Source organism: Vombatus ursinus, unplaced genomic scaffold (assembly GCF_900497805.2).
Source record: "Vombatus ursinus unplaced genomic scaffold, bare-nosed wombat genome assembly UNPS02014832.1, whole genome shotgun sequence".
Lineage (NCBI taxonomy): Eukaryota > Metazoa > Chordata > Mammalia > Diprotodontia > Vombatidae > Vombatus > Vombatus ursinus.
In genome coordinates, this window is record NW_020954610.1 from 18928278 (window position 1) to 18934315 (window position 6038).

Genomic DNA, 6038 nt, shown 5'->3' on the forward strand with positions numbered 1-6038 from the left:
TTAATGTTTGTCCTTCCTTTTCCAAACTATTGACTCTCTGTTGCATACCTCTCATTTCTTTTCCCAATTTTTCTTCTACCTCTATTATTTGACTTTTAAAATTCTTCTTGAGCTCTTCCAAGAAGGCTTTTTGAGCTTGAGTCTAGTTCATATTCCTCTTTGAGGTTTCGGATGTGGGTATATTGACAGTATTGTCCTCTTCTGAATTTGTGCCTTGATCTTCCCTTTCCCCAAAATAAGAATCTATAGTCATTTTCTGTTTCTGCTTTTTGTTCATGATGTTTGCCTGTTTCCTGACTTTTAAAAAAAGTGTTGAGTTCTCCTGTTGGAGCAAAGGGGACACTTACCCAAGTTCCTTTTTCTGCTCACCTGGGCCTTCTACTTGAATGTTTGGCTCCTGCTCGCCTAGGCCTTGAGCAGGGATGTTTCACTGCTGGTGGATGTCTGTCAGCCTGGAGCTTTGCCTTCTGGAGTTGTGCTTCCCAGAGTTGTGTTGAGGCATCGGGTGATCTCACTGCTGGACAATGCAGTCGCCCATTGTTGTTTTCTGAGCTGGTGTCTACCAGTTCCCCTGCCTGTATTGAGGTTCTTGGTTGGGGGGAGGGGGGTCCTGGTGTTGGCACTTGCCTGCTCCACCAGCCTGGGTCTCAGGATCTCCCCCTGGTATGCTGAGGTGGGGTTTGCTGCTGGCTTGCTAGGACACCCCCAGTCCTGTACTGCTTCCCGTCCTCTATCTATCTTTCTTAGTGAAATTTGCTTTTGCTTTTGTTTTTGATTTTTTAGGGGCTCTCATAACCCCATTCATTCCTACCTGGTATTTTTCTTATGTTGTTGTTATTCAGTCATTCAGTTGCATTTGACTCCCCATGACCCTGTGAACCATAGCACGCCAATACTATTCATGACATTTTCTTGACAAAGATATTGGAGTGTTTGCCATTTCCTTAAGGCTAACAGAGGTTGAATGACTTGCCCAGGGTCATACAGCTTGTATCTTTTTTCCCCTTATAAGTCTACATAATTATCTTCATTATTAACTAGTTTTAACTCAAGTTGTTTGTACATAGCTTACAAGTTGTCTCCCCCATTAAACTGTGAACTCTTTGAGAAAGAGGACTGTCTTTTGCTTTTCCTAATATTTCTGGAATGTAATAGGAGTTATTGACTGATTAAGCTTCAGTTTACGTAACTTTTTGAACACATTTGAACAAAGGTTAAAAATAGAGAAGTTTACATCTTCACACCATCACAGAAAAACATTCATTCTTGCTTCTCTAAATGTCATCAATCCTTATTAACTAACAGACAAGATTCAGAGGTAGACATGTATATAAAATCTGTTTTCCAAAGGTTTACCACATTTTCTAGTAATGTGGGGGTAGTGGAAAGAGTACTGGATCTGAAGTCAGATGAACTGGCCTCCAATCCTAGCTCTTTTGCCGATGATCTCTGTGTCCTCAGGTAAGTCACTTAATTTCTCTGAGTCTTTTTTATCATTTATAACATGAGGGTATTGAAGGTCTTACGACCCAACCAAAACACTTTCCAAATCTAAAGCTAGGAGGCGAAGTCATTTTGTTTCCAATCTGTTCCTTCCAACCAGAACTATGGTTTGATTTTAGACCACAGGGCCCTTCAGCTTCCAAAGAAAGTGATCTGTCACTGAATTCAAGGGACGGCTAAAGCTAATGAAGTCCATCACAAACTGGGTAACAGGCTCATTAATAAGGGAGAAAATTGCTTTTCCAATCCAATGACATAATGCAGAAGAGGAAAAGGTAAGTGGGTTTTATGTTTCAGTTCCCAGTGCCCTTTATTGGCTAAAGAAATAATACTTCTTTAGGGTCCTTAATCTCCCCCATTTAACTCTCTCTTATAATAAAGAAAAATATTTATGCAAAACCAATTGATACAGTGGGCCTTCCATTCCAGAATGACACATTCCACATCCATAGTCTCCCATCTCTATACTCTATACCATCTGACCCCTGGGACCAAAATGGTTCATTACAATTCATCATACTTCAAATGCTTTTTCATGTTATCATTTACATTACTGTACTCAATGTGTATATGGTTATCTTGGTTCTGTTTTCTTTGAGTACATTTATTTTCATAGAAATGCAAATATTAGTAAAAATGGATGGGATCAGGGGCAATGTGAGGTTAAACAGTTAGAAGAAGCATTCAATTTTTCCCTTTGAAGAGAGTGCACAGCTCTTCTTTGTCCTGCCATAACTTCTAATGAGAAAGAAATGAATGAATATAAAATGAAATATGAGGAAGGTTTCCAAATCTCTCCCTGTATGGTTTCCTTTCTGGATTTATCAAAATAATTGGTTGAATGTTGCTTTAAAGCAAAACTGGGGCTGAAAAGTTGATGACTTTTCATGTTCTGTTTTAAAATGGTCACTAAATGCTTTTAAGAATAGACTGTACCCCACAGGCCTTTTGTTACCAGACACGAAGTCCCTGCCATGCAAGCTATGCATTTATCATCTAGTGACTAAGATAGCATAGAAACATAAGATCATAAGATTCAGAATTTCAAGAAATCATCTAGTTGAGCCCCACCTTTTATAAATTATGAAACTAAGACCCAGAGGGGTGAGTGGTGAATGACTTCTTCACTGTCACATGTGTAATATGGGGCAGAGCTAGGGATTTGTTTCTGATGACAGAAGCTCCAGAAACCTACATCACAAGTAATCTTCCTACTCTAATCACTCACTCATACCTCCAATATTATTAATGGCTCCCTACCACTGACCAATCCTAACTCCTTAGATTGACATTCAAGGTGTTTCATAGTCTGTCTTCTGTTTAGGATGGCATAGGATCATGGGATTGTGAAGTGTAAGAGAGCTTAGAGTTCATTTAACCCAACCCATACGTAAAGAACAAGTCCCTTCTATAGCATTCCTACATGCTTGATAACTTAATAACTTGATAAGTCCTTCACTATGTGCTTGAAGACTTCTTGTCATTGAGCTGAAATCTATCCCACTACTTCTGCCACGTTTTATCCCCTGGAGCAAACAGGATAAGCCTCAATCCTCTTCTATATGACAGCCCTTCAATGTTTATAGACAAAGATTATTGTTGTTGTTGAGTCATGTCCAACTCTTTGTGATCCTGTGGACCATACTGTCTGTGAGGTTTTCTTGGCAAAGATACTGTAGTGGTTTGTCATTTCCTTCTCCAATAAGGCAAACAGAGGTTAAGCGACTTGACCAGGGTCACACAGGTAGTAAGTATCTGAGGCCAGATTTCAACTTAGGTCTTCCTGACACCAAGCCCAGCCCTCTATCCACTGAGCCACCTAGCTGCCTTCAGCTAATCTTTAGACAAACATTGTTGTTGGGTCTGACTCTGTGACCCCATTTTGGGGTTTTCTTGGCAAAGATACTGAAGTGGTTTGCCATTTCCTTTTCCAGGCCATTTTACAGATGAGAGAACTGAGGCAAACAGGGTGAAGTGACTTGCTCAGGGTCATACAGCTAGTAAGTGTCTGAGGCCAGATTTGAACTCATGAAGATGAATCTCCCTGATTCCAAGCCCAGTGCTTCATCCACTGTGGCTATTACATCTTCTCTAATGCTTCTATTTTCCATGGAAAACATCTAAATAGTCCCTTCATTCTTTTACTGGCTCCCTGAACATCTTGGATACTTTCTTTTGGATCCACTTTAGCTTATCAGTCTCCCTCCTCAAATATGGCACCCAGACAATACAATATTCCACAAGAGATTTGTTGAGGGCAGAATACAGGAGGAATATCACCTCCTTTGTGCTGTATAATCTAGCCTAAGGTCTTATTTACATTTTTTTGGCTGCTGTATTTCTCTGTTGATGCATATGGGTCTTGCAGTCCACTAAAATGTGAGGGAATTTTCATACAAACCATTGTGTTTAGCCAAGTCTTCTCCCTCCTGTACTTGGACAATTGATAATTTTTAAAACCATTTATAGTACTTGACATATTTCCAAATCAAATTTTATTTTCTTAGAGTTGACTCAACTAAACATTCATAAGCAGGTCAGGCTAAATTAGGTCAGGATTATTTAGATCTGGGTGTCATCTGTAAGTCTAATATACTGCCACCTATACTTTGATCCACATGCACTGATAAAAAATATCAAATAGAACATGGCTAAGGATAGGGAGTCCTCCACTAGAGACTTTTTTCTAGGTTGAGGTAAATGTAGTAATAACCATCACTTATTGTACTTCCAATTCCAAATCCTCCTAACTGTTCTTTGTCTTTCCATTTTGTCCACAAAGATATCATGAGAGATCTTGCTGAATGCTTTGCTATAATCCAGTAATATTAATTTGAGAAGTTTAAAAGGATTGGATCTGCCAGGTTTGTAAAAAAAGAAACTGAGGTTAGTCTGGTGAAACTTATTAATAAACATAGCGATTTCAGCTCCCTATCCTAAAAGTTCATTACCTGTTTCTTTAATATGTGTTCAATGATTTTCTAAGAACTAACATGAAGCTTACCTGCCTATACTATTGAGAATTGACCCTCTTACTCCTTAATTTATTTATTTTTGAAAATCAAGATTTTGCCTTTTAGCCAACTCTGTGGCATGTTGACTGTTTGCCATGATTTTTCAAAGATCACCAATAGCATTTCAACATTTATGTAGCTGTTGAATGGGCATTACCTATTATAAAATGAGGCCTGGGGAAGACCTTAATTTAGAAAGCCCAAGGTCATCCACTGCATCCCAGGCCATTGCAACCATCCTGACTTTTGTCGTGCTGCTAGACTTCAATGACTCTGGAAGAGAGAGTGAGGCTGATGACTTTGCACAGCCCTGCCTCACTTAAATCCAATTCACTTGCAAGTCAGAACATCACCCTCATGATGTCATTAGTCATCTTTGAGAATGAATAACAGTGACAACAACAATGCAAATTATTATCATTATTATGTCACTATCTCGGGTGTCAGAAGACACGGCACTCAATTTCTCTATCTATTATAAATATTAAGATGTCAGAGTCCTTTCCTCCAAATATTCCTGTTATTCCTCCTTAGAAAAGATAGATTCCTCCTATTGATACATTAGTATAACTTAGTTTATATTTAGTTCAATTCAATAAACATTTATTAAGTGCTTACTATACACAATGGTCAGGGCTTAGAATCAGGAAGACTCTTCTTCATGAGTTCAAATGTAGCTTCAGACACTTACTAGCTGTATGACCCTGAGCAAGTCACTTCACCCTGTTTGCCTCAGTTCTCTCATCTGTAAAATGGCCTGGAAAAGGAAATGGCAAACCATTCTCATATCTTTGCCAAGAAAACCCCAAATGGGGACACAAAGTCAGACATAACTGAAACAACTAAACAACAACACTATATACAAAGCACCATGCTAGGTACTTGTTTTAAGCATGAAAAGCTTAAAACAAAATAGGCCTTACTCTCTAGAAGTTTGCTTTCTATAGGGGGTTGGGGAGCCCAACATGTTTAAACATAAAGTATATTTAAACTAATACTAAGTAATTTCTTTTTTTTAAAAATTTATTTAATTTTTTTGGTGAGGCAATCGGGGTTAAGTGACTTGCCCAAGGTCACACAGCTAGTAAGTGTTATGTGTCTGAGGCTGGATTTGAACTCAGGTCCTCCTGACTCTAAGGCCAGAGCTCTATTCACTGCGCCACCTAGCTGCCCCTAATACTGAGTAATTTTAAGAGGTACTGACAACTGGCGGGGCAGCTAGGTGGCAGAGTGGATAGAGTGCTAGGCCTGAAGTCAGGAAGATATCTTTGTGATTTCAGTTCTGGCTTCAGACACTTCCTAGCTATGTGACCATAGGCAAGTCACTTACCCCTGTTTCCCTCAGTTTGCTCATCTGTAAAATGAGCTGGAGAAGGAAATGGCAAACCACTCTAGTATCTTTGCGAAGGAAACCCCAAATGGGGTCACAAAGAGTTGGACACAACTGAAATGATAACTAACAACTGGGGAAATCAGAGAAGTCTTCATGTAGGAGGTAGCCCCTGAACTCTGTCTTGAAGG